This window comes from Gymnoscopelus braueri (genome assembly GCF_963280865.1).
Source record: "Gymnoscopelus braueri genome assembly, chromosome: 2".
Lineage (NCBI taxonomy): Eukaryota > Metazoa > Chordata > Actinopteri > Myctophiformes > Myctophidae > Gymnoscopelus > Gymnoscopelus braueri.
The window spans coordinates 37,075,761-37,091,173 of record NC_137604.1 but is presented as its reverse complement, the minus strand read 5'-3'; the positions used below and the strand labels follow the sequence as shown (position 1 = coordinate 37,091,173).

General features: G+C 38.1%; 1 pseudogene across 1 annotated transcript; it reads left to right on the top strand.

The window, feature by feature from the left end:
* The first annotated feature begins 3,425 nt into the window (after positions 1–3,425).
* LOC308095480 (heat shock 70 kDa protein 12A-like) lies at positions 3,426–10,417 on the top strand (annotated as a pseudogene). Its single transcript has 5 exons — positions 3,426–3,509; positions 3,694–3,829; positions 3,928–4,099; positions 4,644–4,954; positions 10,394–10,417. The product of its transcript is annotated as a heat shock 70 kDa protein 12A-like (transcript).
* The last annotated feature ends 4,996 nt before the right edge of the window (positions 10,418–15,413 follow it).

The window sequence follows — 15,413 nt, the reverse complement described above, 5'->3', positions numbered from 1 at the left end:
GTCTTTTTTTTTGCAACCCGATGTACCATCAGCTATGCAAGCACATTGCCTACATATATTTAGAGTATATTTATACATACATTTTTGCATAATGTATGCATATTATGCTAATGAGGAAAGGTTACATGACTGCACCATAGTAATAGATAAATTTCTGGACAACACCAACATGGACTAAAATATTATATATTTCCAGTTGTCGTCTACTGGAGAAGCCCAGAACTGGGAGGATTCAGAGAGGACCGGCCGCACATTGTCCAGAGGACATCAGTAGGTCAGACACACGAACAGACAGAGGGACGGAAAAGCAGAGGGATTTCAATGACTAAGTACAAAAAAAGAGTGGGATTTAAAATGAATTGTTAGGCTATTTCTAACTTGGTCTACCCAGCTCTAAACCCACTGATGTCTGTGTCGTGGGCCTGTTGAAAAGAGCACAATGCCAATTTACAAACAGGCTTGGAAGCAATAGCGCAGTGGTTCACATAGTGGAGTCTGGGGGGACCCCCAGGGGTCCTTTAGGGGGTTCCAGGGGGTCTCCATCAAAATGAGTAAATATAGCATAAATATCGGTTTAACAACTTTAACCCTATTTTATAATTCAGCTATTCAAAAATAGCTGATCTACAAGCTCACTTGAGTTTTAGATCTGCGCTTTTAGGGAAAGTTTTAACAATCTTTCGAAAACGTCTTTCTTTAAAGAAATATATATAAAAACAAGGGAACCAGGAGACCTGGTACTGCCAGACCCATAGTGGTTGAAAGACATCGGGATGCGTCACGCTAAGCTTGGCCAATCAAAAAGAGGACAGAAGACAGACCTCTTTTATGCCCATGTATGGACGAAAAGGGGACAGACAAAGCCACATGTAGGCCCGACCCCCTGGGTCTGGCAAAAATTGAATTGATTGATTGATGTACTTTATTTAGTAAGACATGAGAACAACAGTACATGGAAGTACAAATTCACAATACAAGGTCTACTAAACTGAAAGACTCACAAAGCGCTAAGCTTGTTTAAAATGAGATCCCCATGCATACAAATCATGATGACATATAAGAGACAGACAGATATACACACTACTATACAGAACGTCATACAATCAGCTTACAGGTTGCTGGTATGAAAAAATGAAAAATATGTACAAGAGAAGAAAAATTCGGGGAGGGGGTAGGTTAAGACCTTGACAGGGGCCATTTTCGAATTGCAGCCTCCTGAAGGTGTATCTTAAGGGCAGTTTTGAAAGTGAGTAGGGTTTTACACTCCTTTACTCCTTTTGGTAGGGCATTCCACATTTTTGATGAATAGCATGAGAACGAGTTCATTCCCTTTGTTGAGCCAAATCTGGGTTGAACATGATTCGTGGAGCTGCCTCTGGTGTTATGATCGTGGACTTCATTAACGTTTTGGAAGTATTTTGACAAATACAGGGGATCCCAATGTTGTGGTGTATCTTGAAGACTAGGCCCATTGTAAGTTGCTGTACTCTGTCCTCAACCCTAAGCCATCCAATCCTAGAAAAATGAGCAGGGGTTAGATGGGTTTTGTGATTGAGGCCAAGAAGTAGCCTTACTAGTTTGTTTTGGGATGTTTGGAGCCTTGTTTTTAAGGCCTTGGTGGTGTTGTGATACCATGAGGAGCATGCATAATCGTAATAACCTTGTATGAGGGCCCCTGCAAGAATCTTCAAAGTATTCATTTCTGACTAGACAGCCAATCCTATACAAAAAGCGTGTTCTTTGGTTGACCTTTTCGATCACTCTTTCGGCCATTTTGTCACCAGAGAGGTTTGCCTCCAAGATGGAACCCAGGTAGGTAATTTCCTCCTTTCTCGCTTTGATCGTGAAACTCTCAGCCTTGCAAAGGTTAGAACTGGACCCAAAGAGGATGGATTCAGTTTTACCCAGGTGTAACCAGGCACGGCTGGCGCATGGAGGCGGCCGTTCGTTTACCTCATCCGGTCCTTTTTTGTTTTCTTTTTCTTTCTCTCTTTCTCCTTTTTTCTCCTTCCCCCTTCTCCCCCCTCTTCCCTTCCATTTTCTCCCTCTTCCCCCCCTTGGTGGGCGTATGTTCCCCAGCCCTGGCGCAATTGGTAGAGCGCTCGCTTAGCATGCGAGAAGTAGTGGGATCGATGCCCCGCATTCTCCATATGTTTTTATTTTATTTGTTGTGTCGTGTGTGCCAAACTATGGACTGGCATGAAGGTGCTAATTCGGCTGGAAAACTCACAATTATGGGGAATGTTGTGGGTTGGAATTGTGGGATTTTAATGTGTTGTTTTATGTCTAATAATTGATTTAGTCATTTAGCCTATATGTTAATAATAGCTTGTCAAGTTGTCAGGAACACCCGTGTATTAGTATCACATCACACACCCGATCACACCCAGCCAGCTTCAAACCAACTTAAACGTTGTCACGTTACGGATACACTGGTGACTGTCTGGTGATGATCCCCGCAGATATATCCATCCCTCAGGACACAACTCCCACAAGACACCTTAAATAACGGATAATAAAACAATAACCAAAACTGAACATGCCCCGTGGCATGCTGGGAAGTCTCCCGATAGCAGGTAAGATGAGACACTTTTTTACTTCAGTTGACCTTGAGGCAAGGGCAAGGAAAAATGAGACAGAAGTCAACAATCTACCCTTATTTCAGTCTTCTGTAAAGGAAACAGACTTTTAAAAAGAAAAAAGGAAGGGGAAATCACCAACAACATGTATGATATATATTTTTAGACCTGGGCCTGAAATTTGCTTTTACACAATAATAGTCATTATATCTGACAGGTAGAAGTGTGGTAGTGTGTGAAAAAGAATGCTTTCCACATGTGCTTCCCAACATCACAGCCAGCTACATATATTATGGGTGATAACTACTACTTTTTTATTTAAAAACACAACACACCTCAATGTAAATGATATGTATGTATGTATGTATGTATTTTGTACTAAACAGTGGTTGTTTCAAGTATGTAGGGTTGAAGTGATTCAACCAGTTTTGCAAACCTCCCATTACTGGTCAAATCATTAAAAAAATGTTTCTTGGCCTTCTTGGCACTCAAGATGTTAGTGAACAGACTTGTAAACTAGGTGGAATTCTCTGCATAGCCCTTAACTGCTTTATAATAGTAGTGACATACCACGTATACGTGCTCATGTTATAAAAGCCACCTGTTTTAATTTCAGTGTTGACTTGGACTAGCTTTCTTCTGGTTTCCGATATGGGGGATACGTTTATAATAGCAATAGACTTCGGCACAGCTTACAGTGGATACGCCTTTAGTATCAAAGGTAGAGAAGCTAACATAGTTGTTCCACAATGGGGAATAGAACATGGAATAAGCACCCCGAAGACACCTACATGTATTCTATTTGATGAAAATGAGGAATTCCTCAAATTTGGTTATGATGCTAAAATGGAATACACCAAAAAGGGAAATGAAAAAGCCAAGAAAACACTTCTCTTTGAAAACTTCAAGATGGAACTTTTATACGGAAGAGTAAGTCTATGATATTAATTTGTAATTAGGATAGATTTTTTTCCTAAAAATTATATTATAAATCTTTATAAAATTATTAACATCATACATTTAACATTTTCAACAGAAACTCAATGAGGATCTAATGATTACAGCCGTAAATGGCAAAAAAAATGACAGCCCTGAAAGTCTTCACAGAAAGTAGGACTATGCACTGATCACCATTGCTAACAACACAAGAGGACGAACCTTCACTGCGTCTGACTTCACCTGGGTTCTGACTGTTCACTGCTATTTGGGATGCTTCTGCAAAACAGTTAATGAGAAAAGCAGCAACGGAGGTAATTCCATGTTGTTATAACATGCATGATGACGTTATCTACCCATGGAAATGTGTGAATTTAAATAATGTTCTTTCTTCCTTTCTTTCTTTTTTTAGGCTGGCATTGTGACAGAAAGTCAATCGGACAAGTTGGTCATCGCATTGGAACCAGAGGCAGCCTCAATCTGGTGTAAGCAGCTTCCCTCTGATGGTTTTATTGATGAGAACTCAGGACATGGTACCCTACAACAACATCCTGGAACACAATACATTGTCGCTGATTGTGGAGGTACTGTATGTTGTGCTGTGACTTTTATGTTGTTGCTGTTTTTTTTCATTTGCAAGTCTTTTTTGAATCCCCTTTTTTCACAATTTAATAATTAACACGCAATGACACTTAAGTAGAGGTTTGAGTTGTGTAGGCCTACTTACTCGTCATGATGTAACTAGTCCAACTGACGGATCTCACTAGTCACGCTGTTGATTTGCAATTGATAACACAAAAAATTGCCTCCTCATTCACTTATGGTAAAAAACACTCCAAAATACAAATAGCTTAAAGTTTCATAAAAAGGAACAAAAGTAACATAAACATTAACATAAAATAAATCATGCTATATTGACAGCATCAGCCCTTTTTTCCTTTTCCATTTGTTAATGTGCAAAAATAGTGACTTTGAGAGCTGTTTCACCATACAGTGTAAGTCAATGCATAAACCTCTTTAGAAATTATTTGTTTTTCAAACATATTACAAACTGCAACTTAACTATATTATTTCTCTGTTGTCCATTCTTGCTTTCATATTTTAAAGCCTAGCACCGTTGTCTTACAGGTGGTGCCATTGACATCACGATGCATGAAGTGTTGGATGGAGGAGCCCTGAAAGAGCTGCATAAGGCCTCTGGTAACGGTCTGGGAGGGGAGCATGTTGACAAGAAGTTCAAATGTTTACTCAAGGAAATATTCCCTGATGATCTCTGGAATGAGTATGAAACAACATATCCCAGTGAGCTTCAAAAGCTGATGTATAACTTCTCTGTTCTTAAATGTGTGGATGATGATGTAGACATCTCCTGCCCATTCCCCTGCTGGGGAATCATACCTATTCCTCCTTATACCTTTAATATCATATCGCAAACAGTTGTATCTCAAATGTTTCACACAGAATACAAGAGTCTCTGGAAACTCAGCATACTGACCAGACATTTTATAAACTTTACAAAACAATTTTACAAGTACTGTAGAGAGAACCTTTTTGATTGTTTAAGATTTTTGGGGGTCATAAGCATGTTATGCTTTATTTCATTTAGGTCAGTGTAGACTGAGAGACAGGAAACCAATGGCAGAAAGAAAGGAGAGACGTGAGACAAGACGGCGTTGTCGCGTTCACAAGGAGCCTGGTCTGTGCATTAACTGGCTGAGGCTGAGCTTCACACACCCCCAACCAGTAGACATGAACTGTAGACAGAAAAATTAACAGCTATGCAGCCAGGGCCTCACAGCAATTCAGAATGATTAAATCATTAGTCATTTTTATTTTCTACACAAAAAAAACACAACTATAATCTCAAGCACTTTTCTTGAGGCCTCCAGTACTGGGAAGTGGTGAATATGATTCTCCTGTAGAAGTCAAAGCCTAGCCCCCCCACCCCCTCAAACTGTTTACTGTACATATTTTTGTTTTTGTTTTCCAACTGTTTATATGATATTTTGCATAGTAGTGTATATTTGTCTGTCATTAATGTTTCGATGAATTGAGTAAAGGACCCCAATGAAAACAAGCCATAGGCTTTCTTGGGTTTAAAATCCTTAGCAGACCTTGTATAGAACTGTACTTTCCTATATATTTTTGCTAATAAAGTATTCAATCAATCAATCAAACTAAATGCATGAAACAGTTGTCTTTTACCCTTTTCTTTACAGTTGCCTGGGGAAACATGCTCACTTGTGCAACACTGACACCTTGTGGCTATTCATGGATAATAGATGGCCCTTGAACCACTAATGACAATTATAGTAAAAAGTTGTTTGGAAAATGTGTTAAATATTCACTTGTTCAAGAGAAAGATATCTCAAAGTAGACATACATATAATGTACAAAATGCTTCATTTTGACAATGGAGTTGAATGCAGATAAGCAGTTCCAAAGTCAGTTACCACAATACTATGTCACACTTACTGAATGAAAGCAAAACAACTTCAACTTCCACATGAAATTTAAGTTTACTTTCTCATCACACGTTTTCTCATACCACCACCAAAAGAATGCAGTTACAAAATATAAGTAAATAAGTAAGTATCTGACTAACTAAACATAATCTTAAGAATAGAGAAAGTAACAAAGGCAGATTATCAGTCTCTTATACAAGTAAGAAACATCGCTTAACAGCAGATATATAACAGGTGATAGTGGCAGTGCAACAGTAATGGAGTTTTCATAGCCATTAAATTGATAATGCGTGTGACGGCCTGTGTAATCAATTCATCCCATTCATTTAGTAACCCTCATTTAAAACCAGACATTTTTTTATTCATAGCTTTAAGGCTCAGTCTCCATGCTGGAAGTAAGCTTAATAGCAGGTGGGAAGATATTCCAAGCGTCAGGTCCAGGAATAAGACTCTCCCAGTCAGGCTGAAGTGGAGGACTGTTTAAAGCCATCAAACAACCCAACCAGTAGCATTCAGCAGCCAGATCTCTGAATGTCATTGCTACCTCTGCAGGAACCCTCTCTTGGTATTTCAGGAAAGGAGCCTGTATGAGACAATATGGACAAATGGAACTAATCATTCATTGTATTAAATTATTTAATACATTCATTCAGTGATCCTTAAAACAACAACCCATCCTAAAGGGCCCAACACACTAACCCGACACCAGATAAATGTATGGTACCTGTGTAATGTGCGGAGTGGAGAGAGTAATGTGTGGAGAGAGTTGCAGCAGCAACATTTTCACACCTTTCTCCCGACTTCATTCGACTTACAGTCTGTAGTCTGTTTAGTGTGTAAGGCCCTTAACCTGTGCATGTAACTACTGTTATCGTCCCAACCTAAGCTTCATGTACAGTATGATACTTTTGTAAGCTTCCACAACTTTGATGGTCTTTTTGTGAGGACCATAATAGAAACAAGCCCTCAGGCCTTTTAGTGTTATCCTTTTAGCATCATTGTATGATTGTACCATTGTACTTTTTGCAAACTATTAATCAAGTATTCAATCAATCAATCAAAAACAAAACAACAACCATACAGTAGCCTACCTTAACAACATCTTCTTTTCTGCTGTGGTATACAGCCATTTGAAGATTTTGGATTGCAATTTTTTTGTACACTGTGACCTGTAAGAATTAGAAAGGTAGAATATTAACATTACAGCACAATTACAAGATTGAATGTGGTAATTTCCTGTAATCAGATGTCATCATACATCCTTAGGTGATGGTGATGTGCTGTGCTTGTTGAATGCAAACATTTTCTCTATTTTCTTCTTCTTCACATCCATTTTCTTTCTTGAAGCCTCAAACATTGCCTGATCATAAAAGCATTGGGTGTAAGAAGATGCATGGATTTAGTAAATTAAGCTAATAATTGAATAAGGAAACTGCAGAACAACTTTCAGTCATCACATGTATACATACCCGAATCAAATCATCTGCCAGCTTTTTGTTTTCCTTCTTTGTTTTCAAATCACCCTTGATTTTTGGCCACTTAATGAAGTTTAGTTGTTCATACATGGCTGTCAATCGTGTCTTGCTAACAGGACTGTCCATGCTCTCGCAATCTCCTGTCTTTAATTCATTGCTCAGATTGGCTGCCATTCTTCACAAGATAAAAATAATATGATAAGATTTTCATTTTGTATAGCAACCTTTTAATTTGTACTTGCTTTTAGTTATTTTGTTCTGAATATTTTCACATACCTGTTTTTGAATGAGTCAAATTCTTTCTCACGTTCTTTCAATGCAGTTCTGAGGGAGCAAAAGTCTGTATGTGAACATGCTTAATTCCTTGATCAACAATTTCATGAACTAAAACAATGTAAACATAGTTGTGTAACTGTTGGACGGACAGACAGACAGACAGACAGACAGACAGACAGACAGACAGACAGACTCAGACAGACAAACAGACTCAGACAGACAGACAGACAGACAGACAGACAGACAGACAGACAGACAGACAGACACACACAGACAGATGTTTTGAATGGTTGTTTAATTGTAAGGGTGTGGATGTATTTTCACATCTTTAATTCACCAGGAACTTTATTAGTGTTGCTTATAAGAACATATTTAGAAGAATATTTACCTCGCCTTGTTTAGCTGGTCTTTGTAATGTTGCTCCATCTCATGCATGCTGTATTATAAACATATTATTATATAATACCAGGAAAATATTTGGTTTATGGGATACATGTTGATCCATTTTCTCTGTATATTAATGTTAACAAAAATATATAAAAATATATATAAACTGTTTAAACAGATTTTGAGCCCACCTTTGTTTATGTTCTTGCGCATTCTCTTCACACCTGATACAGCTTGATTTGATAAATGCATATAACATAGATAAGTTAGATATAGTTAATATGTCAAAACAACAAAACAAAAAGTATGATTAGAGTCTATGAACATAGAGAAATATTGCACCATCTCATAATATCTGTGTTAAAAGCATAATTTAGTGTTCTCCCATAGGTTACCTTTCGCATATTCTAAATGTAACTCAGTTTGTGTAATATAATTTATATCATTACATCATTGATTGAAGAAAATTGTATAAGTATTTTACATATTGAATTTATAGTCTACTTTATTGTAAAATGTAGTATTTTGCAATATTGAATTTGACTCCTTCAGTTTGACATGATAATGTTGCACCAGTTCATTCTAACAGTATTACAAGCATCTAAACACTTCAGAGGCTCTAAACAAAGAATAAAACGTACCTTTCTTCCTTAGGTTTGTCCTTGTACGGTTGCTCCACCTCATGGCAACTGTGTTAAAAGCATCATTTGGTTAACATGCTTAAAATGGCACTCCCATAATATGTTATGATAATTCCATTCTCATATTCTAACATTTCATCTAGTAAGCAAACAATCTTGCTTTCAAAAATCACATGCTTGCTCATGTCATACATTTTCATATTTGAGTCTGAATCTTGCTTAAAGTTGCTACAGTATGCAACAATGTTATGCTTATGGAATAGAAAGAGAAGTTGTTGTATAATGAGTTTGCAGACCATTTATCCACTACCTACAGTATGGCATAAGTAAACATAATACAATGTGCATTTTAACATGTCGGGTGGAAACCTTTCTTTTTCAAATTATTTTTAAAACACTCAAAATAGTAAAAATAGCATATCTACAAGTTCACACATTTTGTGATCTTGTAGATCAGCTAATTTCACTCCTTTTGTGTCACACTCTAGTATGACGAAGTAAGGCATTAATTTGTGAAAATCAACATGTGCATAATGGAGATAACTGTCTGCCCGACAGCGACGATATCAGACTTACTGTGTACTGTGTGTTTCCAAGACATTTTGTTCACATTGATCACCTTGTTGCTGCAAATTGTCACCTACATCTCTGAAGGTGCCATCGGAGGAAACAGATCCATGCGTAATTATATTAATTCATACAAAAAAAGCAGTTGGATTATAGGATACGTTGATGTATTTGTCTCTGTAAATTCTACAGAATAAATGGATTGTAATAATTCTGGTTCTTGTAAATTATATTCCTACTGGTAAATGCATATAACAGAGAAAGCAAGATAATATCTATTTTAAAATATTTGTAGTGTACTGAACACAAAATACAAATTTGCATCTTAACATTTCTTATAATTAGTGATAAACCAAGTAGCCTACTTACGGTGTACTGTTTGTGTCCAAGGTATTTTGTTCACACGTTTCACATAGTTGCTGCAAATTGTTATCTCCATCTCTCAAGGTGCCATCGGAGGAAACAGACGCAACCTGGAAGGCATAGAAGATTTTTTATGCAATGGAATTGGGAAGTTCTCTCTCAATGAGGAAGTTCCAATGTTTGGAACTATATCAGTCAATTGTTTTTTGGAGAGGATGATTAGCCTACCGCATCCTTTGGCTGTCGTGTCGTGTGATGGGTCTGTGGCCACCACTTCTTGTTGGACTGCTTTCCTTGTCTGGAGCGTTTCTGCTGTTTTGAGGGATGTCCCTGAAGATTAGAAGATTTTTTAACCAAACCTCATACTGTCTAATCACATAAAAGAACAAAATGCTAAGGGGATTTTAAAAAAAAGTGTTACATCAGTTGATGCCCGTATTTCACTCCACTGCTTTACCAATATTTTTCAAAGGGAAGTGGGTGAATCTCTTCCTTCCTTAATAAACGTTTTTTTTTTTAATGTTTTTTTTATTTGGATTATTATTATTATTAATTTCCTGAACTTCAAAGTCTTGAACTTCAAGGTGACTTGATTTTTTTTGCATGGCATCACTTCATCCATCAAAAGAAATATTAATAAAATGTTGTCATTTTCTCAGCTTACCTTTGTGGATTCCCTTTCCATGTTTGCTGTTGTTTGTCAGGATCTGATTTGTGCCGACCCTTAAAACTGGTCTGTCACCTTTGCTAATGTAGGTTCCAAGAAATACAAAAGGGTGGAGCTTAGTGACATACTACATGGTGCTCATCCCAGCGTGATATAACTATGAGAGTGACGACACTAGCGTGACTATTGTAAGAATGGAATGCGGAAGTTCTCTTTCTATCTCAATGAGGAAGTTCCAATGTTTGGAACTATAGGAGGCAACATCCCGCTTTGCGGCAAGATCAGAGCAAGCATGACGCAACTCTCTCTCTCCATATCGCTGGCTCACCCTATTCACCTTTTTCCTGACCACGCCCACCGTGGGCGGAATCTGCCAATGCTTTGTCAATGCAAATGCGTGGATTCATGGTCTTGCGGATTCTTTCCAAGAATCCACGCATTTGCATTGACAAAGCATTGGCAGATTCCGCCCCAGAGGTAAAATAAAAGTGCGGTGGGAGCGCGCCCTTACCAGGCAGTTTGGTGTGCAAATCACTTTGCCCTTTGATGGCCAAGCAGGCAATTTGGAAGGGAGCGGTCGTGTTTGGAAGAACCCCAGAGATTATCACGTAACAGTGACTTTACTTATGGGATTGCTGTCACTGAAAGGTTTGATGTGTCGAAGCATAAGGTTGATAAGTTGGACTTCAACAAAGAGGGCATCTGGTGTCGTGGTATTTTCAGAACACTGGTGACAATAAATGAAGGTTGGGATGAAACCAGAGACCACGTCTTCAAACCAGCAGATAGAAACAGATCCTTCATACTTTTTGAGTTTTATCGCACAGAAAGAAAAAAATCTGCCATATGTAGATGAATGGGGAATAGAAGAACTTAGCTCATTTGTCGTTGAGATGCCAAATACTACAAGTGGGCTGGAAATCCAGTTTCAAGTCAAATTTGGCTTCACAGAAATAACAGCCACAGCCACTGATGTGGATTCCAAGTCGACAAACTCACTCGATCAAAATTGACTTTTTGAGAAAATGAGACATAGAGTAAGACTAATTCTTTACATTATAACAATTTGAAGGCCCAGATTATGCAATAGTTAAAAGAGGTGAATATAATTAACCACTGTATAATGGGAAAATGGTGATTTTGGTTTACCATTATATTATTATATTATATTATATACCTCATTGCAGTCAGAACTGCAGACTTACTTCCAATTTTCCACCCTAGTCTGAAGACCCACCTTAAAATAAACTTTGAGTTGGCACTCATAAATGTTAATTTATCTTATAACCCCAGCAAGTGGGAGAATACATATTACAACCTTGAAATAAGAACCAGTTAATGTCAGTCAGTTATTATTATCTTGTATTTATTATTAATCTTTTCATTTTCCAGGCTATGATTGGCCTCAAGTTTGTGGGAGGGACCTGTTTTACAAAAAATGCCAAAGATCACAAATGCAGTGTCCGATCGACCCCAAATTGTAATCACATATTGAGGGGCCTCTATACAACGAAGAGCCAAAAGCCATTTCCTTTCACCAATAAGAGCACCACAAATGCTACAAGTGGCACTGTTGTTGCAGAAATGTGGTACAAAGGGTAACTGTCAAATAGAGTTGATACTCTTTACGTTTGCTTATAACTGCCGTCACCATTCTGTCTGCGGGTCCCACTTCTTAACCATGAACATGCAATCATCCCCAAATTGAACTTTATAGGACTCTATACAGAGCAACAGCAAAAGCACTTTCACTTCTGCCCATAGGGGGAACCACAAACATGAAAAATAGTCTAGATGGAAATAGGGGTCCACGGTGGATTTGTTTTCGCCACCTCGTTTTTCTTAATCCTGGAATTGTGTACAGGTATTTTAAGATTCTGCCAGGTGCTATAGGCTGAATTAATGTCCCATGGGATTTGTTTTTAACCCTTAATTACACCTGAACCCAAACCCCAAAATGGAAAAAATTTAAAACAGCTAAAAAGCTAAAAACAGAGCCAAACATTTTCAGAGTACATCTGTTGTGTCCCTTTTTGTCTAGAGCCCTAGGGGTAAGCCTAATAAGGGACGCAACAGAATGACGGAAAGGACAACTGAATTTCATTAAGTCCAGGAAGCAAAACAGCAAACACGTAGAGGAAAAAAACATTAAAGACATTCCATAGGTGACGGTCTTGAGACCTAGCTGGCATTTTAAACAAATGGACATTTTTAACAAATTACATGACCTACCTGGTGAAACATGTTCAACAACTCTTATGAACACGTGGTGTGGTAAGTATGTACATTGTATTGTATATAGCACTTCTCACAGAGAGAACTCACAAAGTGCTTGACATTCAACAGAAATAAAAACAAATCATTCAAATGATTTAAAACAACAAAAATACAAATTGTGCAATTAATCCAGGAATCCAGGAAGCAAAACAGCAGTGGTGGAAAAAGTACTCAAATTCTTTACTTAAGTAAAAGTACCAATACTGCAATACAAAAATACTCTGTTACAAGTAAAAATCTAAAATAAAAAATGTATTTGAGTAAAAGTACAAAAGTATTGGCATCAAAATGTACGTAAAGTAAAAGTACTAAATATTTGAAAATAGCCGATCTACAAGCTCACAACGCGTTGCGATGCGACACGCTGTGAGCTTGTAGATCTGCTATTTTCAAATAGCCTATAGGGCTAAAGTGGTTAATGTATGTTTCATTATATCATAGTTTATATCTGAAAAGTAACTAGTAACTAAAGTTTTCAAATAATTGTATTTTCCTCTGAGATGTAGTGGAGTAGAAGTAAAAGTATTGGAAATTGGAAACAGTGGAAAAGTAAGTAAGTAAAGTAAAGTACAAATACCTCAAAATTGTACTTAAGTACAGTACTTGAGTAAATGTACTTAGTAACTTTCCACCACTGCAAAACAGCAGACATATTACACACCTGGAGGAAAGAAAATCTAAGATATTCCACTAATGCTTGTTTAAACAGTAGTGTTTTAGGTAGTTCTTAAAATGTCCACAGAGCCTGCAGCTCTCAAGACCTGGGGAAGGGCATTCCAGAGTCTTGGAGCTACAGACTAAAAGGCTCTGTCACCTTTAGTAATTAACCTTTTTGTTTTTGAGTTTCCAACTTCACCCAGTTGAGTGCTGCCCACAGAGGAGCATGGAGGGGGAGTTGGGGGTTAAGTGTCTTGCTCAGGGACACTTTGAACCTAGGACTTTTGGCTTCCCAGGCGGGCTGTCTAACCATTCAGCTATGGCCGCCCAATGTGGTACGAGGAATGACCAATAGTTACAGGTCAGTGAAGGGTCCTGGACATTACCTTATGTTTCAATGTGAGTCTCTACAAAGTACTCAGCCCAGTACTTTAGTCAAACTATGGATAATTCTGGTGAAACATTACTCAAATGAAAGTTGCTCAGTCAAATGTGGAGTAGGTGCTTAAGTATTCAAAAGTACATTTATTTTCATATCAAAGAATTTCTGTATTAAAATGTAGACACTTTACAAATGGCAGCTCTACAAGCTCACCGTGATGTGTTGTGAGCTTGTAGATCTTCTATTTTCACTATCCTATATTAAAATCACCTAGTGGGTGGACTTCCTGTTTATATGCAAAGGGACGGAGTTCTTTGTTGTTCTCTGTTTCTACTACTGTATGTCGTGGCTATGTTCTAGCAGAACATAGCCAATTTCCTACACATTTAGCTTAAAAATCACACCAAGTGAGCGGTGCCTTTGACGTTTTAATTTCATCAAGCTATATATTAACTATAGAGGAACAATGTTAAATCCCTGTCCATTTCGATTCTTTGCGCACGCACCACAGGCTGAATAGTCTCTCGTCTGCAGTAAAAATAAAAAATACTCTTTCGCTCATCCGCTGCGCCCTCTACAGATCCGGTCAATGGAACTTTTCAATTGACAAGAAATGGGGAGAGAGAGATGGGGAGTGACACGCAGCAAAGGCCATCGGGATCGGGACTCGAACCTGCGGCGCACTGTCAGGCTACATTGTAGCCTAGGTGCCTGGACCGCTATGCCAGCGAGCCAGGCTTGTTGTTATCTGCACCAAACTTTCCACAAACAATGTTCAGGGATCTGCCATTAGAATAGCCACATCAGGGGCCACATGTGGACCCCAAGGGCCCCCGGGTGCCACAGACACACCATTGCTCCAATCTGCTCCAAAAAAAAACATGAAAATGCACACATATAAAACACTGCTGTAGTGAGCAGTGTTATACACTTCAAATGGCCATAACTCAGTGACCATTGCTCTGATCAGAGCAATATAGGGCTGTATTTGAAAAATCTAGTACAACAGAACTACAGATGGTTATTAGCAAACTAGCCTGTGAGTCTGCCCTCACCAGCATGTTGCACAGATTGGGGGGCCTTGTGCACCACAGTTGTGGTTGCACAAGTGTTGCCAGATCAGAAGTAGTTCGAAGTAAGCACTTCCTTGATGAGACCTACTATTCAATCTGTGCTTGGTAACAGTCAGATCGTTTTCCCAAGAACCATCTTGCAGCCTGCAGGCCCCCTTCAAAAGGTACATTATTGTATAATGATTCAATGTCCATAGTTATTCAAAACTGTGTCCTCAATCTGTTCAATTGCCTTCAATTGCCTTGATTGATGATTTTAATGCTCCATAGAGTAGGTAATGTAACTAATGGCTGTAAAAAAAAGAAAATCTACCAAGGCTGAAATGTTTTCTGTTAAATAGCTGAAATAATTGGTCTCCCTGGAGGAGTGTCAGTTAATTGTTTGTGCACCTCAGGGAGGTGTAGAAAACTGGAGTAAAGGGGAAGTCCACCTTCATAAAAGCAGGTTTACATTTTGTGATCATCCCTTGTTCTAATAGATTGTTCATCAGTTGTGGATATGCCTTTTTGTCTGTATAATATGGTTATGATCAATTTAGTTTTTATAAAAAAAGATCACAGACTTGTCCTCTTGAAGAGACTTTAATTCATCACACTGATGTCAGATTATTAGTCACTTTATATTTAAATTAATCAAATTTGTGGCTTGAGTCCAAGTCGAGTCTAAA